This window comes from Phascolarctos cinereus, unplaced genomic scaffold, assembly GCF_003287225.1.
Source record: "Phascolarctos cinereus isolate Bilbo 61053 unplaced genomic scaffold, phaCin_HiC Scaffold_4;HRSCAF=312, whole genome shotgun sequence".
Classification (NCBI taxonomy): Eukaryota; Metazoa; Chordata; class Mammalia; order Diprotodontia; family Phascolarctidae; genus Phascolarctos; species Phascolarctos cinereus.
In genome coordinates this window covers 461,691,545-461,719,150 of record NW_027555847.1, presented here as the reverse complement: position 1 = coordinate 461,719,150, position 27,606 = coordinate 461,691,545, and the positions used below count along the sequence as shown (strand labels likewise).

The 27,606-nt window shown below is 38.2% G+C and overlaps 1 long non-coding RNA gene across 1 annotated transcript in view; it reads right to left on the bottom strand.

The window, feature by feature from the left end:
- Positions 1-1,178: 1,178 nt before the first annotated feature.
- LOC144456699 (uncharacterized) overlaps positions 1,179-27,606 on the bottom strand; it is a 43,537-nt gene continuing 17,109 nt past the window's right edge. Inside the window, exon 3 of the long non-coding RNA XR_013485716.1 lies at positions 1,179-1,259. This is a non-coding gene — a long non-coding RNA (uncharacterized LOC144456699). The remainder of the gene's footprint in view (positions 1,260-27,606) is intronic.

The window sequence follows — 27,606 nt, the reverse complement described above, 5'->3', positions numbered from 1 at the left end:
GGGGAGAGATCAATGAAGGCTGGGCTCCAGTACTCAGGGAAAGCATCATAAAGGACATAGGACACGAAGACAGATTTACTCAAAATGTATCATCGAGGACTTAAGATACCATTTGTTAAGCACAGGATCATAGAGCGCTACAACTGAAAGAGACCTCAAAGGCCACCTAGCCCAATCCCCTTATTTTACAGAGGAAGAAACTGAGGCCCAATGATTTAAGTGATTTCTCTCAGGTCACATAAGTAGTTAGTAACAGAAATGGGTTTTGAACCCAGGTCACTTGATTTCAGAGCCAATGCTCTTTTCTTTGGCACACTTCCACAGTGCAAACAACCCCTTCACTTAAGGTTTTTTTCCTGACTGCTTCTCTAGGAAGGTTCTCTGAATCCCTTGGATTCAAGACTGAATTTTGGACAACTCACAGAAATGGTTGTCATGTTCTTTCTGAAGCCCAGAAACTTCCCCACCTAGCTACTACTCAATATATCAAGTATTCTCTTTCCTTAGGCACCTATTCTCACTTTGCTCTATTCTAGCTCTGATTAGCATTACTAGTAGAAAGAGAACTAATGTAGAAATCAGAATACCTGAGTTCTAATTCTTTGTTATTATTGTTATTGTTCAGTCACATCCGACTCTTTGTGATCTCATGGACCGTATCATGCCAATAATGTCCATGGGGTTTTCTTGCCAAAGATACTGGAGTGGTTTGCCATTTCCTTCTCCAGTGGTTAAGATCGAGGTTAAATGACTTGCCCAGGGTCACACAGCTAGTAAGTGTCTGAAGCCAGATTTGAACTCAGGTCTTTCTGACTCCAGGCCCAGCATTCTATCCACTGGGCCACCTAGCTGCCTCCAGTTTAAGTTCTGCCATTAATTAACTGTGTAACTTTGGGTGGGTCATAAAACTTGAATTTCCTCATCTATAAAATAAGGAGGGTCAGATTAGATAATCTCCCAGGTTCTTTATTAAATTCCATGATGAACTCAAAATCTTGTTTCTTGCTTCTCAATCATTAGCTCTTTAAGAAACCTTTCCAGATTATATCAGCACGTCTCACATCCTTGTTTTGTTTTTTCTCAGTCTATTTCTGATACATCACAAGCTGACATTTACAAGTGTTTGCACAGACCATGCGTGGAATGTACTCTTCTCATCTCAAAAATCTTACCTTCTTTGTAGATTTAACTTAGAAATCAATAGAGGTCTTCTACCCAAGATGTCTGCCCAGCTCTCTCATACCTACTCCATCAAAATCCTAAAATTCATACAAGAGCAAATAGTGAGGAAGAAATCCAATTAAAAACTATAATAAATGATAATGTCCACCCCAAGACATCATAAAAAGCCAGCCAGCAGCCCACAGGCAATAGGAAAGGGGCCTATCAGGAAACCATATCAGAATGAGCAAATAGGCCTTTGCCTCTCATCATGACCAGAAAAAGGCCAAAGAGGTGTTGCTTGCAAGGCTCCCTGTCCACAAGCATCAAGAACAGAGGGATCCCCATAAGAAAGGTCCAGAGGGATTGTAAACTCACAGCAGGGCTATTGGAAGCCCTGGCAACCAGCAACCAGTAACCAGCATGAGTATGTCAGTTTTCAATATAACAAAAAACCAAAAGTGAGTCTAGATGGCAGAGTGAAAGGTCATACCTGTCAAATTTCCCCTAAAACTTCTCCTACAAAATGACCAGAGAAAATGCAAATTGAGCAAAAAAATCAACAAAAAGTCAGAGTGAGTCATTATTTCAGCTCAGGGGAGCTTAGACAAAGAGAGAGATCCGTGGACATTGAGGTGGGAAGTGGCCCGGAACACAGCTCACAGTAGGAGCAGCAATGGCCACAGGCCTTGGAGGTAGCAGCTGCATTATCAGCATTGAGAGCACTAGACACACCCAACATGCAGGGATGGATAAGGCAACTGAATACCTGGTCAAAAAGAGATTCCAAGGGACTCCTCTGCTAGGCCTGGGTATAGAACCAGGTGCTATTTGACAGCTCTTTCACCCAGAAAACTGGTCATAGTCACAAGGGATCAGAGGCCCTACATGGTTAAGGACCAGAGAGCAAAACAGGAGAGCAGTTACCAGAATTCTCCCCAGATCATACCACTTAGAAAATGCTAAAAACCTATTGGTCCCTATATCAACCTACAGAAGCTCAGCTTAGACACGTCTTCCAGAACTGAGCAGAACCCAATTCAAACATAAAATCCAAAATCAAGTAGCAGGCTGGGAAAATGAGCAAACCACACAGACAGAACCTGACCATAAAAACCTCAAGACACAAATTAAGAAGAAGACAGCAACTTGAAAATATCTACAAGGAAAGCCTCAAAGAAAAATTCAAGTTGGACACAAGCCCAAAAAGAATTCCAAGAAGAACTAAAGAAAGAGATATTTTAAAAACCAAATAAGAGCAATAGAGGAAAAATTGGGGGGGGGGAAATGAGAGCAATAGAAAAAAATTACAAAAAAGAGAATTAAGAGGTTTATAAGAGGTATAAAACCTCACTAAAGAAAATAACTTCTTAAAAATTAGAACTGATCAAGTGGAAGTTAATGACTCCATAAGACATCAAGAAACAATAAAAAAACAAAGTCAAAACACTGAAAAAAAAATAGAAGAAAATGTGAACTATTTCACCAGGAAAAAAATACCTAGAAAATAGATCAGAGAGACATAATTTAAGAATTATTGGACTACCTAAAAGCCATGATAAAAAAAAAATCCTAGATCTCATATTTCAAGAATTATAAAGGAAAACTGCCCAGACATCATAGAACCAGAGGGCAAAGTAAAAATCAAAATAATCCACTGATCATCTCCTGAAAGAGATTCTCAAATGAAAACTCCCAGGAATATTATAGCCAAATTCCTAGAGCTCCCAGGTGCAGGAGAAAATACTTCAAGCAGCCAGAAAGAAATAATTCAAATATCATAGAACCACAGTCAAAATCACACAAAATTTAGCAGCTTCCACCATAAAGGAGCAGAGGACTAGGAAGATGATATTCCAGAAGACAAAGGAGCTAGAAGTACAATCAGGATTACAATCCAGCAAAACTGAATATGATCCTCAAAGCCAGTGGGGGTAGGCTGGGGGCAGGGGTGGACATTCTGTGAAATAGAGGACTTTCAAATATTCCTGATGAAAACAACACAGCTGAATAGAAAATTTGGTATTCAAAAGCAAGATATAAGAAAAACATAAAAAAGTAAATATGGATGAGAAATCATAAGGGAGTTAATAAGGTTAACTGTTTACATTCCTATATGGGAAGATGATACATCTAACTCCTAAGAACTTTATCCTTATTAGGGCAGTTAGAAGGAGTCTACTGAGACAAGAAATGTGGGTGTAAGTCTATTATGTTGGGGAGATCTCAAAAAAAGAATGGAAGGGTGAGGAAGAGAGAAAAGGAGAAGGCAGGAAAAGGAGGGGGAATGGAAAAAGTTATCTCATATATATGAGGCACATAAGGAAGAGTTTTCACATTGGAGGGAAAAATGAGGGAGAATGGGAAATGCTTGAACCTCATTCTCATCTGAACTATTTCAAATTGGGAAGAATATATATATACATATTCATATATGTATATATATGTATACACACACACATATATACACATTATATATGTATATTTTTGTGTATATATATATATATATATAATATATATATATATATATATATATATATATATATATATATATATAGAGAGAGAGAGAGAGAGAGAGAGAGAGAGAGAAGGAGAGAAAGAAAGAGAGACAGAGACTTGGGTATAGAAATTTATATTCTCCAACCAGCAAGTAGTAGAAGAAAGGACAGAGAGAAGGAGGGGTGGAGGGTGGAGAAGTAGTGGTAGGGAATGACTACAAGTGAGAGTAGTTTAAGGGAGATGATGACCAAAAGCTAAATAAATCTTTGAGGAGGGGACAGGGTAAAAAAAGAGAAGGATAAATAGAAGGGAATAGGATGTAAGGAAATAGACATTTAGTGGTCATGAATGTAAATGGGATGAATTCACCCATAAAACAGAAACAATTAACAGAATGGATTAGAAACTAGAATCCATCAATATACTGTTTACAAGAAACACATTTGAAATAGAAAGACACTGCAGAAAGTTAAAATAAGGGGCTACAGCAGAATCTATTATGCTTCAGCTGAAGTAAAAAAGGCAGAGGTAGCAATCATGATTTCAGACAAAGCAAAAGCAAAATTAGACTTAATTCAAAGAGATAATCAGGTAAACTACATTTTGCTAAAATATATAATATGCTGCATTATAATTATTATGATTATAATATTATTGTATTATATTAAATAATATATAATAATATAACAAAATAATAACATGCATGCATATAAACATGCATGTAACAAATGACATAATATCCACATTCTTAAAGGAAAAGTTAAATGAATTACAAGAGGAAATAGGCAATAAAATTATACTGATAGAGGACCTCAATTTAGCCCTCTTAGATCTAGACAAACCTAACATAAAATAAGAGGGAAAGATTTTAAGGAGATGAATAGAATTCTAGAAAAGTTAGATATGATAGACCTCTGGAAAACATTGAATGGGAAGAGAAAGGACTATGCCTTTTTCTCAGCTGTATATGGCACTTTTATCAAAATTGACTATGTAGTAGGGCATAAAAACCTCACAAACAAATGGAGAAAAATAGAAATATTAAATGCACCTTTTTTTCAGACCATAAGGCAATAAAAATCACATTCAATAAAGAGCTTTGAGCATAGACTAAAATTAACTGGAAACTAAATAATCTAATCCTAACGAACAAGTATGTCAAAGAACAATTTATAGAAACAATCAATAATTTCATTAAAAAGAATGACAACATGAGACAACATACCAAAATTTGTGAGATGCAGACAAAACAGTACTTAGGATGAAATTATATCTCTAAATGCTTACATCAAGAAAAGAGAGAAAGAGCAGATCAATGAATTGGGCATGCAAATTTAAAAAAAAAACTAGAACAAGAACATATTAAAAATTCCCAATTAAGCAGCAAAATAGAAAGCCTTAAAATCTAGAGAGATTAATAAAATTGAAAATTTTTTTTTAAAATAGACCAATAATAAAACTAGGAATTAGTTTTCTGGTGTGGGGGGGAAGGGAAACAAACAATAAATAGATAAACCATTGGCTAATTTATTAAAAAAGAAAAAAAAAGAAAAAACCAAATTATCATTCACAAAAATGAAAAGGGTGAATGTAAAACCAATGAAGATGAAATTAAAGCTCTTATTGGGAGATATTTTGTCCAATTACATGTCAATAAAACTGACAATATAAATGAAATGGATATATTTACAAAAATATTAGTTACCCACATTAACAGAAGAGGAAATCAAATGCTTAAATAACCTTATCATACAAAAATACTGAACAAGCCATAAATGAGCTCCCTAAGAAAAATTCCCCAGGACCAGATGGATTTACAAGTAAATTCTATAAAACATTTAAAGAACAATTAATTCCAATACTATGTAAAATGTTTTTTTTTAAATAGGTAAAGGAATCTTATCAAAATCTTCTATGGCAGAAATAGGGTTTGGATACCTAAATCAGGGAGTGTAAAAACAGAAAAAGGAAACTATAGACTATTCATCCTAATGAATATTGATGCAAAAATGTTTAAAATACTAGCAAGGTGATTATAGCAATATATCACAAAGATTATGCATTATAATCAAGTGGAATTTACACCAGGAATGCAAATATGGTTCAATATTAGGAAAACTATAAGCATTATTCACTACATCAATAATAAAAACAAAAATATACAAATATAGGAAAAGATGTAGAAAAAGGTTTTGAGAAAATACTACACCCATTCCTCTTTTAAAAAAACACACTAGAAAGCACAAGAATAAATGGACTTTTTCTTAAAATGATGAGTGCTATCTATCTAAAACCAAGAGCAAGACTTATCTGTAATGAGAATAAACTAGAAGTCTTTCCAATTAGCTCAGAGGTGAAGCAAGACCATCCATTATCACCATTATTATTCAATATCATACGAGATGTACTACCTATACCTACAGCAATAAAACAAGAAAAGGATCTTGGCACAAAAAAAGTTAAGAACCTCCTACAAGAGAGAGAAAGAAACAAATGTCCCTTCAGAAATTTAGTGTTTTCCAAAGGTACTGACACAAAGACCAGCTCAGACCAGCTCACTCATAATGAGTCAAACATGGTACCCACCTCCAGACAGAGAGGTGATAGACTCAGTACAGATTAAGGCTCCCTTTTTTAAGACATGGTCAATGTGGGAATTTGTTTTGCTTGCTTACTTGTATTTGTAAAGGATTTTTTTTTTTTGCTTTCTCAGTAAGAAGGGTCAGGAGGAGAAGGTAAAAGAGAAAGAATGCAAACCTGAAAATAAAATGACTTTAAAAAAAAATAAAACAAGTGTAAAAGAGAATTAAAGGAGTTAAATAAGAAAAATGGAGGATCTAGGGATGGATTGGCCCTGTTCTGAGGGTCTGAAGAGGGAAAAGGGAAGAAAGGAGAAAAGGCAGAATTTACTAATATAGGGAAAAAGTTGCTGTTTCTCATAATTGGATCATATGGACAAGAGTATAAAAACATGAAGAAAAAGTTGAGACAAACAGCCATCAGACAAACTTCACTCTTAGTTGAAATGGATTAAGTAGGGTGGAAAACATACATACATACACACACACACACACACACACGTTTGGTGTAGAAATACATCAAAATCAACAGGAAAACAAGTGGGGAAGGGAAGAAGGAATGGGGAGGATATTTCTGGGGAAGGAATAGGGACAGGCAGAGCAAAATTTCTGATCTTAAAGGGGGAAATTAAAAGAGAAAAAAAGAAACAAATGTAAACAACTAGAATGAACTTGGATAAAAGTACTAACTAACCATGTCTCTTGGGGACCTGGTTCTGCTCATTTCATTCTTCATGAATTTAGAAAAGTCCTCAAAATTGTGACTTTTTATAATATTGATGTTATTGTAACTTATTCTTCTGGTTCTGCATACCTCACTCTGCATCAGTTCCATAAGTCTTTGTGTGTATCTTTGAGATTATCTTTGTATTATAACTCAATAGCTCTCCATCACATTCACAAACTACATAAGCTAATATATGCCATAGGTACCATTTAAACCCAGAGCTTCTTGATTCCAGGGCTAGCCCTCTATCCACTATACCATATAATGTAGTTCAGTCTTGTTATATCTTTCAATAAATGAGTTTTGAGACTCAAAGGAGAGTCATCACTTTATATATCAGACATCTAAATAACAGTTAATGAAATGATATATCCATCAATGTTGAGATTATATGCTTTTAATACATAGGGAACAAACATTTTTAATCTGTCTTATATAAATGAAATTGAATACTTAAATATTAAGAGCTCACATCCATATTGTGCTTTTAGGTTTACAAAGTGCTTTCTTTACAACATCCCTGAGACATAGACAGTATTAAGTATTATTCCCATTCTACAGATGAAGGAACTAAGAGTCAGAGAGTTTAGCTGACTTGCCTACTAGCAACCATCAGAGAAAGGTATTCAACACAAGTCTATTCTTTTTTTTTTTGCAAGGTGGTTGGGGTTAAGTGACTTGCCCAGAGTCACATAGCTAGTAAGTGTTATGTGTCTGAGGCTGGATTTGAACTCAGGTCCTCCTAATTGCAGGACCGGTGCTCTATCCACTGCGCCACCTAGCTGCCCCAACCAAGTCTATTTCTGCTTCCATGTTCGGTATTCTTTCAATTACATCACAGAGTCTCTCATCTTCTTTTGTTATTGTATCTAATTTTTTTTAAACTTTCAATATCTTTTCATAAATGTGACACATACAAAGGCAAGGACTCTGATAAATTCGTCATTGATGAACAGAGGTGCCACTTCTCTTTCAGACTTCATTCATCTTCCTCAGGAAGGACATTGTAAACTCCAAACAGTTATGATTGGATTCTAAATTTATAGGTTCTTCCTGAGAGTCTCTTTGGTTAATCCATAAGTCCTAATCACTATTGCTTGCTTTTATTATTAGATTTTCCCAGCACCACTGCACTGCTGACAAACGAGAATGCTAAAGAAAGACCACTAACCCAGAGGATATATAGTCACTGTTAATTCTGTATAACGAATGCTTTCCAAATTTGGAAGGCACAGTCTTGTGATTTATCAACTCTGAATATTTGTAGTGAGAACACAGACTTACAGATACTATTCAACACTGCTACTCAGAAGTAATCTTTGGTGTAAAACCCTAATTAGAATATATAATACCTTTCCATGGAAAATTAGGAAAATGTACATCGGTAGAAATAGAAGTTTTTCACTTTTAAAGTTCAAGTTTGAATGCTAACTGACCAAAGATGATAACTAGTAAATACTAAATAGCCTGGAATTACAGAAGTATATGTATGATCCAATTCATACCACTTGGAGACTTTGGAAAAGATCTCAGAAACTGATCATCTATTCTAACCCCTTCACTTTGCAGAGGAAACTGGAGCTCCACAGAGTTTAAGTGATTTGTCTAAAAGTCACAATGTTTTACTTGCCTTCTAGATGAGACCCCTAATTATTAAGAGAATTTGACCTAGCTATACACACAGGAAAAACAAAATGGATGAAGAGTATTTCTTGTCCATCTGTGATATGTAGTTGGCTTAACAATTGATAGGAATGGTCTACCCATATAGTCATCCTAGACAGATGGTAAGTGAACAAGAAACTACCATGGAATTAAATAGGAGGAAAAGAGATTAAATTGAATTTCCTTTGGGAAATTGCATCAAGCTTTTAATGACTTCAAGCTTTCCCCTGAAACAAGGGCCCAACTTGTTGATGCTATGTGGCCCCAAATCATGGAATACCACAGTTTACAAAAGTTTAAAGTTGCAAGTCACTCAAGGTCAATGGAGAGGTACATGGTGGGTATTGGTTGGTTCAATATATTAGCAATGAAGAATTATGCAGAAGTGATGTGAAATATGTTATCAGAGACATGTCTCACTGGAAAAGGAGGCATAACGTAAGAGTAAGTAAGACTAAGGGATGGCTAATGAACAGTTCACATGCTCCCTCGGCATCCATGGATGCCCTCCCTAGACCTACAGGAGGCCACAGACAAGGGGCACATGTGAAGAGAAAGTGTAGATGGGCCTATGATCTGCAGGGAGCACCCACCTTGAGATCACAGAGCCATGAAAATATCTAAATAGGATACATCATCCAGGAGTCCATTCAAATAATTATTCAGAAAGTAAATGTTCTAGGCAAGTTTCCTCCTAGTGTGTGTGTTGCCGGGGGGGGGGGGGGGGGGGATTGCTGGCATGTGCTAAATTGCTGTTGTCACTGTTTTTAAAATCAGGCCAATGCTACCTGAATCAATTTAAAGTCGCAGGAGAAATCATGTACAAAGTACATTGTGTTCACATTTTCTCCTTGTCTTTGATCAGCCTTAGAAATTTTTAAAGAGGCCACTAATTCATAATTCAATTTAACAAACAGTGGTTGAGAATGCTGCTATAGTGGAATTACAAAGTTTAAATAGGAGAAAGCCCCTGCCTTCAAGGTAAGTTCCATCATACACACTCAGAGTACAATGTGAGGTTCACATGTGGAAAAGGTACCACTCAACCGAATGGTCAGAGAAAGCTTTCTGGAGAAGGTGGCATTTGAGTTGGACTCCAAAGGCTCTTTCTCTACCTAAAAGATGGATAGGTATTCAACAGACAAAGAAGGGAAGGCAAAGTATGGAGAGCGGTGTGAACAAAGGAGAGGGCAGAGCACAAAGGGCAAAATTTAAGCTTCATATAAGGAAAAACTTTCTAATAATTAACACCTATTCAGAAATGGAGGTGGTGGACAGTTCTTTCTCACTTGAATTCATAGGATCATAGCTTTAGAGATGGAAGGGACTCTAGAAGACAATGAATCTATCCCCTCATTTTCTTCAAACAAAGGCTGTATGATGACTCAATAAGTTTGGAATGAACCAGAGTGGAACCTCAATAAGAGGAACCTCCAGAGCCTGCAAGTGGGAGCAATACATGTCCATGGAGGACCTTTGCTATGCTTTCTCTCTGCTCCTTTTCCTCAGGGAAAAAACAATCCTGGTTCCTTTAATGCACAGATTTTTTCCCCCTCTGTTTTGTATTTCCCTGGATGTTACCCCATGGTCAGCTTTCCAGCTAACGGCACAGAATCTCTTCTGGTCTCCTGTACTACTCTGACGGTCTGGGATTCTGAACCTGCAGAATATTTGAAAGAGTCAGAAAGTCACTCAGGAGTGATGGTTGGAGGATAGAGAGCATGTTGGGGAAAAGGTAGTCTAGGAAAAAGGAAGTTTGGAAAGGGAGAGTGGTGCCAGATGGTGGACCTTCCTCCATGATTTCCAACCTCAAAGGACACCATCAATCTCCTTTCAATCAAATGACTAGCAGTTTTAGTGTTTTCCAGTTCTGTTCTCCATTGTGTGGGGATTTTTTAAAGCTCAACCTGGTGCTTTTAAAAATTCTTCTCTACAGAAATACAACTAGGGTAAAAACCCAAGGATCCATTATGTGCAAATGGGATATGGATTAGAATGTCATAAATATTGCAGAAACCTCATGGCTCCCTAGGAAACAGAATTTTTTTTTCCTGGCTTCTGCTATTTGAGGTAAATGTTTTGTCAGGAGGTAGGTGTCCATTCAACAGTGTTTGTAGGTCTGCACTCCTTATAGGAAATATTGTCCTATTATTCATTTCATGTTCTCCATCGACAGGTTGCTGTAGAAAATATTCAGATGTCAGTTATTTTCAAATATGGCATTAAAAGATTAACATTAAGAATCAACACCATCAACAAAACTTGTTTAGTAACAATTTACAATTAAATGAACTATTTTCAATGCAGTAAGTACATAGAGTCAGTGTACATGGTAGCTAGAGGGCTGTCCTTGGAGTTAAGAACACCCGCATTCAAGTTTGCCTCTGACATATCCTGGCTATGTGTACCTGGGCAAATCATTCAACTTCTCAGTATCTAGGAAGCCTCCTGAGGTGTAGGACAGATATCAAATTGCACTAGGAGAGAGAATTACTCACCCAGAGATCCCTACACCAGTAAAAAACCACATTTGCTTTCTTTAAAAAATCTTAATAATTTCAGTCACTCATCATTTAGTCCTCATCATCAGGATATTTTGCTTATTCAATCCCTTTAATTTTTCTTCTTTTATAGTCAAAATTAGTATATACTCCAGTCTTCCAGTTCTACTTTTTTTTCAATTTATGGAACATAATCTGGGGTTAAAAATTTAGACCCTATTTAAGGACCACAGCTCTATGGCTAAGATCAACCCTACCCATAAGGCAGAAAAGTAGAGAACAAAAGATTATAGATTTAGAGGTCAAGGGGACCTTAGGTCATCTAGTCCAATCTCCTTACTTTACAGATGAAGAAAGTGAGGCACAGTGATTTGCCCAAGGTCACAAAGATAAAAAGTGGCAGAGCTGGGATTTAAATCTATACCCTGCTGGATTCCAAGTATAATACTCTTTACACTGTAACACACTGATTTTCCTAAGGGATAGAAGCAGATGAGATATAACACTCATTGACTGGAAACTTGAACCAAAGGTGAAATACGTTAAAGTGAAACATCAATCTTTTCTCCTTGCTAAGGTCCACCTTTGAGTCTATTCCTGCTACTCCATGAATAGGTAGCCAGAGAGACATTCAGTTGGAGGTCCATGTCAACAAATGGACACCGTATAGAAAAGCAATAGCATTCATAGTTTCTGTCTACACTGGGTCCCAAGTCAATAATCTTATGCCAGACCAAGTCACCAGGTCCCAAATCCAGAGTTCCTGAATCCCTGCCCTACTGACTATGCCTATAGATCTCTGTTGTATTTCCTACAATCCTTTGCCTGCTGACAAGAGGAGTGGCCATGATGGAGAAAAACAACTGAACCATATCCTTCCTGCTACTCCTATATATGAAGTCTTCTCATCAGCGGTGTGCTAATAAGTGTTAACAACCAACTCTCAAAGCTTTGGAGTTTAGTCTGCATTCTTTCCGTTTTCTCTATCACTTTCTTAATTCAAGACAATCAACAAAATAGTAAATCAAGTGATGATTTGCAGTGATTGGGATTTCTGAGGAGTAAATGCTCCCACTGAAAATTAATAGTTGGTCCTTGCAAGATGATATGAGCTGGCTCTAGTACACCTAATTCTCAAACACCACATAGCAATGGCCTGGACCTAGGAGAGGCTACAGGAATACAGGCATGCAATGGATGTTTTATTATCTGTTGTTTATTCTTTTGAATGATTCTATGCACAACTGTGGAGTAGCTAAGTGGTAAAGTGAATAGAGTGCCAGGTCTGGAATCAGAAAGATTCATTGGCCTGAGTTCAAATATGGCCTCAAACACTTACTGGCTATGTGACCCTGTTTGTCTCAGTTTCCCCATCTGTAAAATGAGCTGGAAAAGAAAATGACAAACCACAAATGCCAAGAAAACCCCAAATGGGGTCATGAAGAATAAGACATGACTAAAAAAGCCCAACAACAACAATGCAAAAGAGTAAAATAGCGTATTAATATCTAAGCCTGTCTGTTTTCATGGGAAGTCAACAACATTCCAAAGTCATACAAGCAGGATTCATTGAAAATAAAGCAGATTAATAAAATATGTGGAGCTTTGAGTAAGTAGGAATTCAGAATTGTTCTGATTAGGTAAATCCACATTAAAGGGGAGTGGGAAGAGGGAAGAGAAGGGAAATAAGCATTTATTGAGGTCTACTATGTGCCAGGCACTATGCTGAGCATTTTACACATATTTTCTCATTGGATCTTTATAACAAATCTGGTAAGTAGATGCTATTATTATCCTTATTTTACAGTTCAGGAAACTGAGGCAGATGGAGGTTAAGTGACTTGCTCAGGGTCACACATCCAGGATGTGTCTGAGGCCGGTTTTGAATTCAGGTCTTTTTGACAACAGGCCCAGAGCTTTATCCACCAGCTGCCTCTAACCACTAATGAGATAATCCTAGCCTTTTCAACCTCTCCAGTCATCTTACATCTTACTCTCTTCCTTGAATGGTAGGATCTAGCCACACTGGGCTATTAGTCATCCCATGTACACAGATATTCCATCTCTCATCTCCAGTCCTTTATGCACCTAGTAACACCCTTGAACTCCTTACCTCTATCTCTTGGAAATCATGGTTTCTTACAAGATTCAGTCAGAGCATCACCTTCTACCTGAAGTTTTTCTTGAGCCCAATGGCTACTTGTGTGTTCCCTCCCAAAACTACTTTGTCTTCTTTTTATATGTGAACTACAGGAATAAGGCTATTTTCCCCAATAAAAGAAAAAGGGAAACAGGAGGCATAACAAAGACATCCCACGTATACATAGGAATGATTCACCCACTCACAAGCATTGGTAGTACCTCTGGTTAAGGCTTTCTGATTATACCGTGCTTTTTTACAACATAGACCCAAGGAGGGTTTGGAAGACCAAAGTATTAATAAGCCTCAAAGATTCTTGTAAACCTAGAATGAATGCCTTTCTTATATGCCCTAATATTCCTCCAAGACCTTTCAAAGGCATTAAACCTTTTTTTCTGTTGTGGATCAGTAAAGCCAATGGGATGCTTTCTCAGAATGCTTGTAAGTGCATAAAATAAAGTGTATAGGATTACAAAGGAAATTAATCATGTTGAAATATTGTTACCAAAAAAATTTTCTTTTAAGTTCATGGTCCCCAAGTTAAGAACCCCTGCTATAGGTATATGAATCATGTAGCTTCATAAATTCATTGTGTGAAACCATCTAATCCAATTACTACATTTAGATTAGAATTATTGATTAGATTCACATCAAGTACAAAGGGTTTTGATTGGGGAGGACAGAAATTTGGTGAGGACCAAACTACATGGGGTAGGGAGCCTTGAACAGCTTTGGGGAATTAGGCTTATGTCATCTTTCGGAGTTCAGATTTGGCCTCAGATGCTTACTAGCTGTAACCCTGGGCAAGTCATGTAGCCCTGTTTGCCTCAGTTTCCTCATCTGTAAAATTGGCTAGAGAAGGAAATGATAAACCACCCCAACAACTTTGCCAAGAAAAGCCCAAATGGGGTCACAAAGACTGAAACGACAATAAACAAAATAAACAGCAACAGGTTTCTACGGGTTTCACAGCCAAAGGAGTTCTCACCTACTGGCTAATCTACTTGTGGCAAGCCTCTCTGTACTTTCCTAGGCCAGTCGTGAGACAGAACAAATAGGCTGTCACTGAGACTGAGATCAAATCCTTGATATAACTTGCTAGAGTCAATGTGTCCCAGCATAACTTTAAAAAACCTACAGTTGAAAAAAATTTTACAGCAAGTTTCTCTGATAAAGTGCTCATTTCTCAAATATATAGAGAATTGAGTCATATTTATAAGAATACAAATCATTCCCCAATTGATAAATGGTCAAAGGATATGAACAGGCAGTTCTTAGACAAAGAAATCAAAGCTATCTATAGTCATATGAAAAAAATGCTCCAAATCACTATTGATTGGAGAAATGCAAATTAAAACTCTGAAATATCACATCACACCTATCAGATTGGCTAATATGATAACAAAGGAAAATGATACCCGTTGGAGGGGATGTGGGGGAAATTGGGACACTAATACACTAAGAGCTGTGAACTGATCCAAACATTCTGGAGAACAATTTGGAACTATGCCCAAAGGGCTATAAACTGTGTATACCCTTTGACCCAGGAATATCACTACTAGGTTTGTACCCCAAAGAACTCAAAGCAAAAGGAAAAGTTCTTATATGAACAAAAATATTTATACCAGCTCTTTTTATGATAGCAAAGAATTGGAAGTTGAGGGGATGCCCATCAATTGCGAAATGGCTGAACAAGTTGTAGAATATGATTGTGATAGAATTCTGTTGTGCTAGAGACAAAGTGAGTGAGTGGAACTAGGAGAACATTGTACATAGTAACAGCAATATTGTACAACAATCAACTGTGAATGACTTAGCTATTCTCAGCAATACAATGATCCAAGACAATTCCAAAGGACCTATGATGAAAAATATTATTCCCCTTGAGAAAAAAGAACTCATGACATCTGAATGTAGATTGAAACATACTTTTTTTTTAAACTTTATTATTCTTGGGTCTTTTGGTATAAGTTTTCTTTTGCAACATGGCTAATATGGAATGTTTTGCACAACTACACGTGTATAACCTATGTCAAATTGCTTGCCTCCTCAAAGAGGAGGGAGAGGAGGAAGAGAATTTACAACTCAACATAAAGAATATTAAAATTTTGGGGTTTACACATAACTGAGAAAAAATAAATAAAAATTAAATGTCAAAAAGATGAAATAAATTAAAATAAAACCCACAGTTACACCAAGCCACAATGGAACAAATGTCTATAAATCCCATTTCCCCATGGGTCAGACCCAACTGCACAGCAGTCCAGCCTCTTCAGGGAACCTAATTGTTTTCCTATTCAGTTACTGCCTCTCCCCAACAGAGTGGAGAAAACAGAGGAAAAAGATGAAGAGATTAGACAAATAGGCATGCACGTCTTTCTATTTTTGTTGTTGTTCAGTAATTTTCAGTTGTACCCGACTCTTCATGACCCCATTTGGGGTTTTCTTGGCAAAGATGCTGGAGTAGTTTGCCATTTCCTTCTCCAGATCATTTTACAGATAAGGAAATTGATGCAAACAGGGTTAAATGTCTTGTCATACAGCTAATAAGTGTCTGAGGCCAGATTTGAACTTGAGAAGATTGACTCTAGGCCTAGTACTCTATACACTGAGCCACCTAGCTGTGCCCTCCCCCCTCCCCTTCCTTTTCCTTTTATTGGTATTATCATAATATCAGCAGGGAGACATTTTAGAACAATTAGCCCCCAAGAAAGCAGATGTTTGGCTGTCCACCAGACACCAGTTATTCATTACCTTAAGGAATAACTTTTCGGCATTTTATAAGATGAAGCAGGCCCACTGCATAGCCTCAAACATCTTACACTGAGAAGGACCTCAAAAGGTAACCATCAATTGATTATAAAAATGTTTGTTGAGTATAAATCAAAACTTCTGAAACAATCGGGGGACTACTATTGTTCATGTTAAAGGACCCAGTCCTCCAAAAGCCATGGGAAGAATAAATCTAATTATAAATAAGCACAGGTTCATCAATGAAGAGTCTGGGCCAAGCAAATTACCCAGGGCTGTGATTTATAAATTCATTCAGCTTAATTCTCCAATAGGAAACCAAACACTGTACTTTGGTCATTTTGGTCTGATTTATATCAGAAAAGTGTACAAAAGAAAATGGAGGTTCTCTATCTTTTTCTTGTCCTCTCCTAGACTCCTGTTACTATATAACAGGCATCCTTTTCCTATAATTATCTTCTTCATGGCTTGAGAGTTTGATGACTTGATTGAGCCTTGCAGGGCAGTTCCAGTCCCTACCCATCTGATTAATTAGCCCAAACCTTATTAACTTCCTAATTCTGATCGATAAGGCATTGCTGCTGAACACTACAAGGGCAAACTAAGGATAGCAATTTTATTTCAAGCCGGAGAGGCCCGGATATTGCTTTTCTTCTTTTCCTCCCTTTCAAGAACATCAAAGTTGAAATCATCAAATAAGTTAACCACTAGGATCAGACAAATCCACCACGTGCTCCACTTCCTGCACCTTATAATGCTTGCAAAATAACCAAAGTATTTCTCATTTATTTATTTTCATCTTAAGGAAAACTTCTCTGATAGGTACAACAATCATACATCCTAGATTTTCCTGAAATACTACATTTTATTTTCCTCATGAAGAAAATGTCCCCAAAATATCCACTGACAGATCATGTGTCTGGATTTTTAACTTAGGAAAGAAAGCATTTTACACAGGGGCCAGGACTTCCATTTTCAATGCATTAGATAAACAGTGTTTGTAGCCAGAAAGCTAAGGACATTAAAGAAAAAAAGTAATGAATCCTCCTACTTCCTCACTTGTCAGGCATAAAGCTAAGAACAGGTACAAGTCCATAAATGAGTGCTCAAAACCCATAGGAACTTTAAATGTATGGCTAATACCTATCTCCTCCCGGAATCTAAAAACTGAAGGATAATCCTAGTTTCTTTTTCATATGGGACTAAGGTTGCAGGGGCCTATAGCAATATCTCCTCCCCCTGCATGAGCCCAAGCAAATCATTTAATCCCCATGGGCCTCAGTTTCCCCTTCTGTGCAAAGAAATGGTATCTAAGATTTTTTTGATTGCACAATCCTTTCAACAAAATGCTTTTTAGTAGCATATACCCCCAATATATGTATATCTATGTATAGAAATATACATATATACACATATATATACATGCATGTATCTATATCTATATGTGCTACTGTGTAACTCATACTGTCCAACCCAAGAATGAGAGGGAGGGAGAGGAAATGCTCTTTACTCATCAGTCATTGCCAAAGCACAAAGACTGTTCTGCCACAAAATGATCTTGGGAATAGTGGGGCAGGTATGTTAAAAATGGGGGGGGGGAATTTTCCCAATGATACGTACTACGAATACCTATGCATTTTAGTTTTTAAAGACTCCAAGGATCTAGAACAGGGGAGGAGACTGGGAGCATCAATAAGAGACAGCCAGAGTAGAAGACTGTTGAAGGATAATGGGTGAACAGATAGGTGAATTAGCTATTGCAGAAAATATATTCAAATTCATCTTCCCACCTTCCAATTGCTGTATCACACACCACTTGGAATTGTACTAGGCCTTTTGGAGTAGTTCCATAACCTCTCAGGGGGCCATGGCATCCACTTTGGAAACTACTAGATGGGATGACCTCTGGCTTTCAGCTCTAAAGCTATGATCTTATGTACACAAATGTACAGGATGATGCCTAAAACTTTTCCATTCTTACTTTTCAAAACACAGACAAGTTAGAAGTCCTAAACTTCACAATTAATAAAGGGGACAAGGCTTCCAGGACTCCAGGCTTCCTGGAGGTTCAAAATCATTTGTCATTTGGTACATATTACCTTGCATTAGGGAGCAGCTAGTTAGATGGCACAGCGGATAGAGTGCTGGGCTTGGAGTCAGGAAAACCTAAGTTCAAATCTGGCCTCGGACATTTCCTAGCTATGTGACCCTGGGCAAGCCACTTAATCTGTTTGCCTCAGTTTCCTCATCTGTAAAATAAGCTGGAGAAGGAGATGTCAAACCACTCTAGCATCTTTGCCAAGAAAACCTGGGGTGGTCATGAAGAGTGGGGCACAATTGAAATGACTGAACAAGCACTACCTTGTATTCAGACCACAGATTTGGAGCTGGAAAGGACTCTAAAAGTCATTTAGTCCAACCCCTTCATTTTACAGGTAACAGAGGCCCAGAGAGATAAAAGACTTGTCCAAGGTTGCACAGGTAAGCAAGTAACAGAGGCAAGACTGGAACCCACATCTTCTGCCTCTGAACTCACTGTTCTTGGCACTACGTCATGTCATTTATAATGCTACATCCACTCTACCCAACTAGATTGCACTATTTTTGTCATGTTTCTCAAAGAGATTTATGTTTCCTATTCTGTTTTAAAAGCCAATAGACTGAACATGGCTCTTTTAAAAGTAATATACAATGAATAGGAAGAATTCAGAGAGGCATAAGAAGACTTATGGGAAATGGTGCAAAGTGAAGTAAGCAGAACTAGGACCATACCATATAAAATGACTACAATGTTGTAAATAGGAAAAAAAAAAAGATGAAATCAAGGGCTATAATGACTAAGCTTGCCCCACAGAAGAAATGAGAAAATGTACCTTCCTCCCTTCACTGCATAAATAGAGGACTTCATGCAGACTATTACATATGTGATGTAAAGGTTAGTTGCATTGAATTGCTTTTTTTCTCACTTTTTAAAAAAATCTTTGTTATGGTAGATAGCTTTCTTGGTAGGGGGCACAGAAGTGGAATATATTTAAATGTAAATGTGATTTCAAAACAAGACATTTAAAATAAGATTTTTTTAAAATATCCAAATTTATTTTTTTTTGTTTCTGAAAACCCATTATACTTATTTTTTTTTGCATTTAACAGTATTTTTTCCAATTACATGTAAAGAGAGGCAGCTAGGTGGCACAGTGGATAGAGCACTGGCCCTGCATTCAGGAGGACCTAAGTATCAAATCCAGCCTCAGACACATTAACACTAGCTGTGTGACCCTGGGCAAGTCACTTAACCCCCATTGTCCAACTGAAAAAACAAAAGACAAAACCAAAAAAAAAACCCAATTACATGTAAAGATAGTTCTCAACATTCATTTTTGTAAGATTTTGAGTTCCAAATTTTTCTCCCTCCCTGCCTTCCCGCCCTCCTCCCCAGACAGCAAGCAATGTGATAAAGGCAATACATGTACAATCATGTTAAACAAGTTGATTTTTGCTTGCAGACAACTCATGATTAATTCTGTTCTGTGTTTCAGTGACTCTGATAGAAAAAAAAGGTTGTCTTTCCAGAACTAAAGATGATTATAATGAACCATATTTTCTAGGTTCTATCCTCTCTTTAACTGCTCCTTTTGCCACCTCTCCCTTTTGCCCACTCTCCCTTTTCTTTTATTTTTAATTCTTACTCTTATTGAGCTCCATCATTCCTACATTTTCAATTATTTTCTTTAAGTCTTACACTTGAGTTCAAATTATCAGTTTCACAGTATAGGATGGAGGAAGCATCTATCTGTTAATTACTTCCTATATATATATAGCTTGTTCTATATATATGTATAAAACATGTACATATACACACACATATATATATATATTTGTGTGCATGTGTTCTCCCCCATTAGATTGTAAGCTCTATGAGGGCAGGACTGTCTTTTGCCTCTGTTTGTATCCCTAACACTTAGCATAGTGCATGGCACATAGTGGGTGCTTAATAAATAATGACTGATTGACTAAGATAGCTGGTCATCTAAAAGGATCTTGGGATTTAGCGGACTAAAAGCTCAATGGGAGTCAAACAGTGTGACATGGCAGTCAAAAAAAGAAAAGGCTAACATGACCTTGATCTGGATTACAAAAGAAATAGTATCCTGGAACAAAGAGATGATAGTTCTGCTGTACTTTGCCCTGCTCAGACCCCATCTGGACTGCACACTATTCAGACTAGAAAGGTGACAGCCCAACCGTGTGCTGCCTCACAGAGACCACATACTTTCCAGTACTAGAGAGGTGATTGTCCCGCTGCTTTCTGCCCTGCTCAGAACACATCTGGAGCATGGGGTTCAACAGTGGATGTTACATTTCAGGAAAGACAATAATGAGCTAGAGAGAGTCCAAAGGAGGATGTTCAAAATAATGAAGGTCCTTAAGTCCATATCATGTGAAGGTTGACTGATAGAACTAGAGGTGTTCAATCTGGAGAAGACTCAAGGAAGTCCATGATCTCTATCTTCAAGTACTTAAAGTACTGTTATATGGAAGAGATTATTAGACATGCTCTGAATGGGCCCAGAAGTCATAACTAAGAGCAATGGGTGGAAGGTGAAAAGAGGAAAATTTAGGTTTGATAGGAGGAAAAACTCCCAAAAATGAAATTGGCTACCTCAAGAAGTGGTAGGATTTCCTTCATTAGTGGCCATTGAGCAGAAACTAGATTGACTATTTTGTCCATCCTTTTTGGGGCAGCTAGGTGGCACAGTAGATAAAGCTCTAGCCTTGGAGTTAGGAGGACCTGAGTTCAAATCTAGCCTCAGATATTTGACATTTACTAGCTGTGTGACCCTGGGCAAGTCACTTAACCCTGATTGCCTCACCAAAAAAAAAATCTTTTTTGAGTTCTTCCAGGAGTTTGGTTTGGCTTTGGGTTTTTTGTTTTTGTTTTTGGGGGGTTTTTTTTGGCCTGAGATCAATTCACAGGTTTTTTTTTTAGGCTTTAGATATAGTAGTTTTGACTTTGTTGTCTTCTGAGTTTCTGTTTTGATCTTCCCTGTCACCATTGTAACTCTCCAAAGCCAGGTTCTTTTTGTTGTTTGTTCATTTTTCCAGTCTCTTTCTTGACTTTTACTTGATGTTAAAGTTAGGCTCTGGTCCTGGGGTGGAAGGGGCACTGTCCCAAGCTTTAGATTTTTTGTGCACTGTTTTCAGAGCTAGTTCTGGGGGTCTGTGAGTTTTTAGTTCTTCCTAGATAGTATAGTCTAAGGAGAGGTGTATTTACTATTCTCCTGACCTGTGCTCTGTTCTGTGAGCAACCATGCATACTCTTTTCCACCTTGGAACCGTGACCAGGGTCTCTGCTCCCTTGTAGCCATAAGCTCTGGTATGCTGGTGCTCTTCCTCGCCCTGGGACTATGACCCAGGACAGTGAACGAGATCACATACTGGTAATGCAACAAAGTCCTACACTCACTGCTATCAAAGGGATATCAAAGGCAGAAAAAGCTATTATCTCCTTGGCTTGGAATTGCTTTAAAGAATTTCCCATCTCTTGGACATGAGACTCCACTTTTGGCCTAAACCAACTACAGCACTGAGACTTTTAGAAAAAACTCCTGAAGGGTTAGGCCTCAAGGTACCAACAGCATGGGATATCCCAAGCTTCTTAGCATGGTCTTGCTGCAGATCTTGTAGAGCTGTTCCTGGGACGGAAGGCAGGAGTTTGGACTAGAACTGTGCCTGGAAGCTGTTACAGCATAGAGTGCCATCTAGTGACTTCATAGCAACAAAAAGACACTATTTGACATAGTCAGATCCTGTGTCTAATGTTGCTTTAAAATGAATTTTCTGTCGGGCTTTGGATGAGCCCCTGACTATGCTCTGGTCACCTACGGGACCAGTTGTCCAACCTCCTTACCATCTGTGGGCTGAGAGCTCCAGAAGCCACTGCTGCTGATTGAGTTGTCCCCAGTGTCTGCTACTGGCTTGCTAGGGCATCACCTGCACTGGACTTCGCTCCACTCTCACCCCTTACAACAGACCTTTCCTGTTGACCATCTAAGTTGTCTTGGGCTAGAAAATTGTTTCACCTCATCCTTTTGTGGATTCTGCGGCTTCAGAATTCATTTTGGGACATTATTGTTTGGAGGGGAATTTGGGCAGAGCTCAAGGGAATCCCTGCGTCTTCTCTGACTCTTCCCTGTATTGACTGTAAAAGAGCTTGCAAGTGAGGATTCTTTTTTAGTTACAGATTAAATTACACAGTCTCTAAGGTCTGTTCCAACTCAGATATTGTAAACCATCCTATCCTCATTTCTAGGGTATTCACCTACACTTTAGATGACATTCTTAGCTAAAGTTATCAGAAAAGATAAACTACACTTGAACCATCATCATCTTGTAATACAACCCAAGGAAGAGGTACATCTTCTATATTTGAAAGAGAAGTTAATTTATTGGAGCCTCCTTCACCTAACTAGGGACTAATGAGCCTGTGATAAGTTTTTTTTTGTTTGTTTTTGTTTTTTGGTTAGACAATGGGGTTAAGTGACTTGCCCAAGGTCACATAGCTAGTAAGTGTTAAGTGTCTGAGGCCAGATTTGAATTCAAGTCCTCCTGACTCCAAGGCTGGTTCTCTATCCACTGAGCCACCTAGCTGCCCCTCCTGTGATAAGTTTTTAAGAAAAAGAAGGTAAATCTTTTTTAACCTGATTCACTATGAAGAAATAACTGCTGTTTAAAAGATTGCTGGCAATCAGCTTTCCTTCAAACCTGCTTTCAAGTCAAGAAAACTTATTAAGCACATCCCACGCACAAAGCCCAGACCTAAGAACAAAGTGAATTGAATCTAACCTTGTCCCTAAACTAACCCAGAAATAAAAGGACACGGGAATACTGCCTGCTGATACCTAATCCCTTTACCCCAGACCTGTACAACTTGGCAGTGGGTAGGGGCCACAATTAAAATAGGCTAAACTTCTTCCGGCCACAGACAGGTCAGACTAGAGACAGACTGATGATGGTTGATTGCTGCAGGTCGTATGACAAACAGGGGAGTGCGTCATTTTTCAAGGGACACAAAGAAATCCTTTGGCGGGCCACAAAGGGCCTTACAGACTATATGTTGTGCAGGACTGCTTTGCCCAGAAAAAGAAATATAATAGTCAACATAAACTAGGTAACCAAAACTGTAGCACTTGGGGGCAGCTAGGTGGATAGCAGTGGATAGAGCACCAGGCCTGGGGTCGGGAGGACCTGAGTTCAAATCCAGCCTCAGACACATAACACTTACTAGCTGTGTGATGCTGGGCAAGTCACTTAACCCCATTGCCTAGCCAAAAAACAAACAAATAAAAACAAAAACAAAAACAAAAACAAAACAGAAGTCAGGAGATGGAATTCCATGTGCCAGAAGCATGAAGGGTCACTGAATCTTACAGCATATGGGAAGGGGAAAAGAGTAGTAAGATTGTAGAGGTAAGAATAGGCTAGGTTGTGAAGGGAGAGGTTTGTGTGCTGGCATTACTGAGCAAACTCCCACCAAATGCAAAAACTGAGTTCAGATCCAGCCTGAGACATTTACCCCAGACCTTTATGACCCTGGCCAAGTCACTTAACCTCCATGTTTGTCGGTTTCTTCAACTTAAAATGATGATGCTAATAATAACAGCACCTACCTCCCAAGTATATTGAGGGGATCAAATGATATGTTTGTAAAGCGCTTAGCACAGTGCCTGGCACATTTTTTGTTCCATCATTTTTTTCAATTGTGTCTGACTCTTCACAATCCCATTTGAGGTTTTCTTGGCAAAGATACTGGTAATGGTTTGCCATTTCCTTCTTCAGTCCACTTTACAGATGATGAAACTGAGGCAGAGTTAAGTGACTTGCCCAGGGCCATACAACTAGTAAGTGTCTAAGGCCAGATCTGAACTCAGGAAGATGAGTCTCCCTGACTTCAGGCCAGAAAAAAAACTATTTAGCTTAAAAAAAAAAACTTCTTCTCATGCACAGATCAAGCTTCTGATTTGCAAGAAATATAAAAAATTATAGGGCTAATTTCCATACTCAGGGAAGGTGTCCCTTACCCTAACTCTAGTTTTTCTGGTTTAACTATTTCCCCACTGATATTTGTTATTTTCAGACAAAAAACAAGGAATAGTTCATTCTGTGTGTTTTATACCTCCAACACCTTGCCAAGTGCCTAGGTGTTTAATAAATACCTGTTCATTGATGTAAAGTCAGCTACAACAGAACAGTTCCCATTGTCTCAGTTCTGGCATTCAGATATAAAATAAAGTGAGTTTTGAGCAGCTAGGTGACAGAGTGGATAGAGTTCTGAGCCTGAAGGCCGGAAGAATCATCGTTCTGAGTTCCAGTGCAACCTCAGACACTTACAATCTGTGTAAGCCTAGACAAGTCACTAAATCTTGTTTGCCTCAGTTTGCTCAACAGTAAAATAAATATATTAATTAATTCATTTACTGTAAAATAAATTGATTTATTTGACTCTGAGATCCCTTCCAGCTTGAAATCAGTGATTTTATGATTCTTTGAACCCATGGGAGTTAAGGAGGTTACCAAATAAGAGAGTATAGAAAGAAAAAAGGAGGCTCAGGAGAAAACTCTTGGAGTATACCCAGTTAGTTAAGCTGGAGAAGGAAATGGCAAATCCCTCCAGTATCTTTGCCAGGAAAACGCCAGATAGCATCACAAAGAGTTGAACACCTGAACACCAGACTGAAACAATTGAAACATCAACAAAAGAAAAAGTTAACTGTGGATCATTATAATAGTCTAGGCCTCTAGGAGCAAATGATTAATAAAGTACTCTGAATAAGAATGAGTAACTCAAAGTACCTTTTGTGTAATTAAATAGTACCAGTAAACACTTTGGGCAGATTAGAATTCACTACTCCACCAAAGGAAATGAATGAGTACTACTAAGGAGATTAAAGACTTCAGAATGAGACAATACAGCCTGTAATTAAATATTATCTACAAACCCTTAGATATGCATTATTACACTACTAGCTTCTTCCTTTACAACACAGGCCCTAGAATTTTTAGTAGTTGAGAGAGCCCAGGGGCTAAGGGTGGGTACCTAGGAGGTCTAAAGTGGTCTGGAAGGTATGTGGAAAAAGCTCAGAATCAGTCAGACTCAAATCTTACTTCAGGTCCTTATTACATCATTGACATTAGCCAAGTCACTTAACCTCCCACTCCACCCCACCACAGCTCAGTGGAGAACATCTCCACGGTACTTTACTATAAGGGGAAAAAAGCCATTTGTCCAAAGCTCTCTTTTCTCATATCATATCTCCCAATGTTCTCCATTAATCTAGTCTCTGATGAAAAGGTGGCCGTTTTCCTGACAAGGCTAATTACTCTACATGTACCTTTGATCCTATCCTATCATCATCTTCTTCCTTTCTCTCTTCCTCTCTCTCTGTCTCTCTCTTCTTTTTTTCTCTCTTTTTCTCCCTCTTCCGTACTCTCGCTGTCTCTCCCCTTCCCTCCTCTCTCTCTATTAGTTCCTTCTCTACTACCTACAAGAACACCCAAGTCTTTCTCACCTTTAAAAAACCCTCTAAGGGGCAGCTAGGTGACGCAGGGGATAGAGCTCAGGTCTTGGAGTTGGGAGGACCTGAGTTCAAATTTGATCTCAGACACATGACACTTACTTGCTGTGTGACCCTGGGCAAGTCACTTAACCCCAACTGCCTCACCAAAAAAAAAAACCCTCTATATTATTCTATTATACCCTCTAGCTATCTTTCTATCACTTTCTTCTGCTTCTTAGCTAAACCTCTAGAAAAAAAGTCATTCTACCCCTCATGCCTTTTATTCTATTCTTCTCTTCAAAATCATCACCAGTTAGCTTCTAACCTCATCCTTCAACTAAAATTGCCCTTTCCAAAGTTACCTTTGTTCTCTTAATTGCCAGATCTAATGGCCTTTTCTCAGTCCTCAACTTTTTGACCTTTACCTATAGCTTTTTTTTTTTTACCAGCTGGCAATGTTGAACACCCTCTCCTCCTCCTGGGTGATATCTCTGCCCTGTATGTTCCTGATCCTCTTTGCTCTTGGTTCTTCCATATGTACAACCAGGCCTCCTCAGTGTCCTTTGCTGGCTCTTTCACTAACTGAGTGTACCCTAAGAGTTTTCTCCTGAGCCTCCTTTTTTCTCTCTATACTCTCTTATTTGGTAACCTCATTGGCTCCCATAGGTTCAGAGAATCATAAAAATCATAGATTTCAAGCTGGAGGGGATCTCAGAGGTCAAAAAAATCAATTTATTTTACAGTAAATGAATAAATTAATTAGTTTATTTTACTGATGAGGAAACTGAAGCTCCAAGAAGTTGAGCAGCTTGCCTGGAATCATACAAATAGTATTCGTCTGAGGCTCAGTGGGAACGTGTATCTTCCCGACTCGAAGTCCAGTGCTCTCTACCCATGACACCACACTGCCTCTAACTCAACTATTATCTCTATGCAAATGATTCCCACATCTAGATATTCAGCCCTGGTCTCTCCCCTGAGAGACAAAGTCACAAATCTAGATGGTCCTCTATATTTCAAACTCAACATGTTCCAAATAGAACTCATTTATTACGTTCCCTCCAAAACCCATCCCTCTTCTGACTTTCCCTATTATTGGGAGTGGGGAGGAGCATGAGCTCAACGTGGCACCATTCTGCCAGTCACCCAGGTTCAAAACATTGGGGTCATTCTTGATGCCTCCCTCTCACCCCATGTATCTAAGCAGTTGCCAAATCTTTTTATATTTGTGTCTGTCTTTGAATCCCTGCCACCAAGCATAATTCCTCACATAATGTATCAATTGATACATCATGGGAATTCAATATGTAGCAATAATTACTATTACACTCATTATAATATAATAATTATGGGGCTTAAATTACGGCAATAATAATAGCTGACAATAATATAGCAGTTTCAAGGTTTGAAAAGCATTTTACATATATTATCTCATTTGGTACTCAGAGCAACCTAGTTTTATTATCCCCAAGTTATAGAAGAAATCAAGGCTCAGAGGATAAATAATATGACTATGGTCACCTATGATCAGCAAGTTAATAAGTATCAGATGTGGGATTTGAACCCACAGTTGTACTCTAATTCCACATTCGTCATTATTTCCTCCATACCAGGCAATAATAAACAGTCAACAAGCATTTATTAAGTGGTTACCATGTACCAGACACTCAGCTAGGGGTACTAGGGGTACAAAGAAAGGCAAAAACCCTGCTTTCAAGGAGCTTACGTCCTAATGAAAGAGAGCATCAACACACACAGAACTGCACACACGAAATACACACAGTTTAATGAAAGGTGATCTCAGGAGGGAGAAACTAGCAGTGAGGGACCTCTGAAAAGTTCCTTAGAGACTGGGATATTTGAACTGACTTTTGTGAGGAGGGAGAGCATTCCAGGCTTGGCGACAGTTGGTGAGTTATCAGGAAAAGGGATTCCATTCTGAGAGGATCCCTGAATCTTAGAGTACATGGCATGGCGGGTAGGTAGGAAAAAGTGATGAAGTGGTGAAGGTATGAAGAGCCTACGGTGA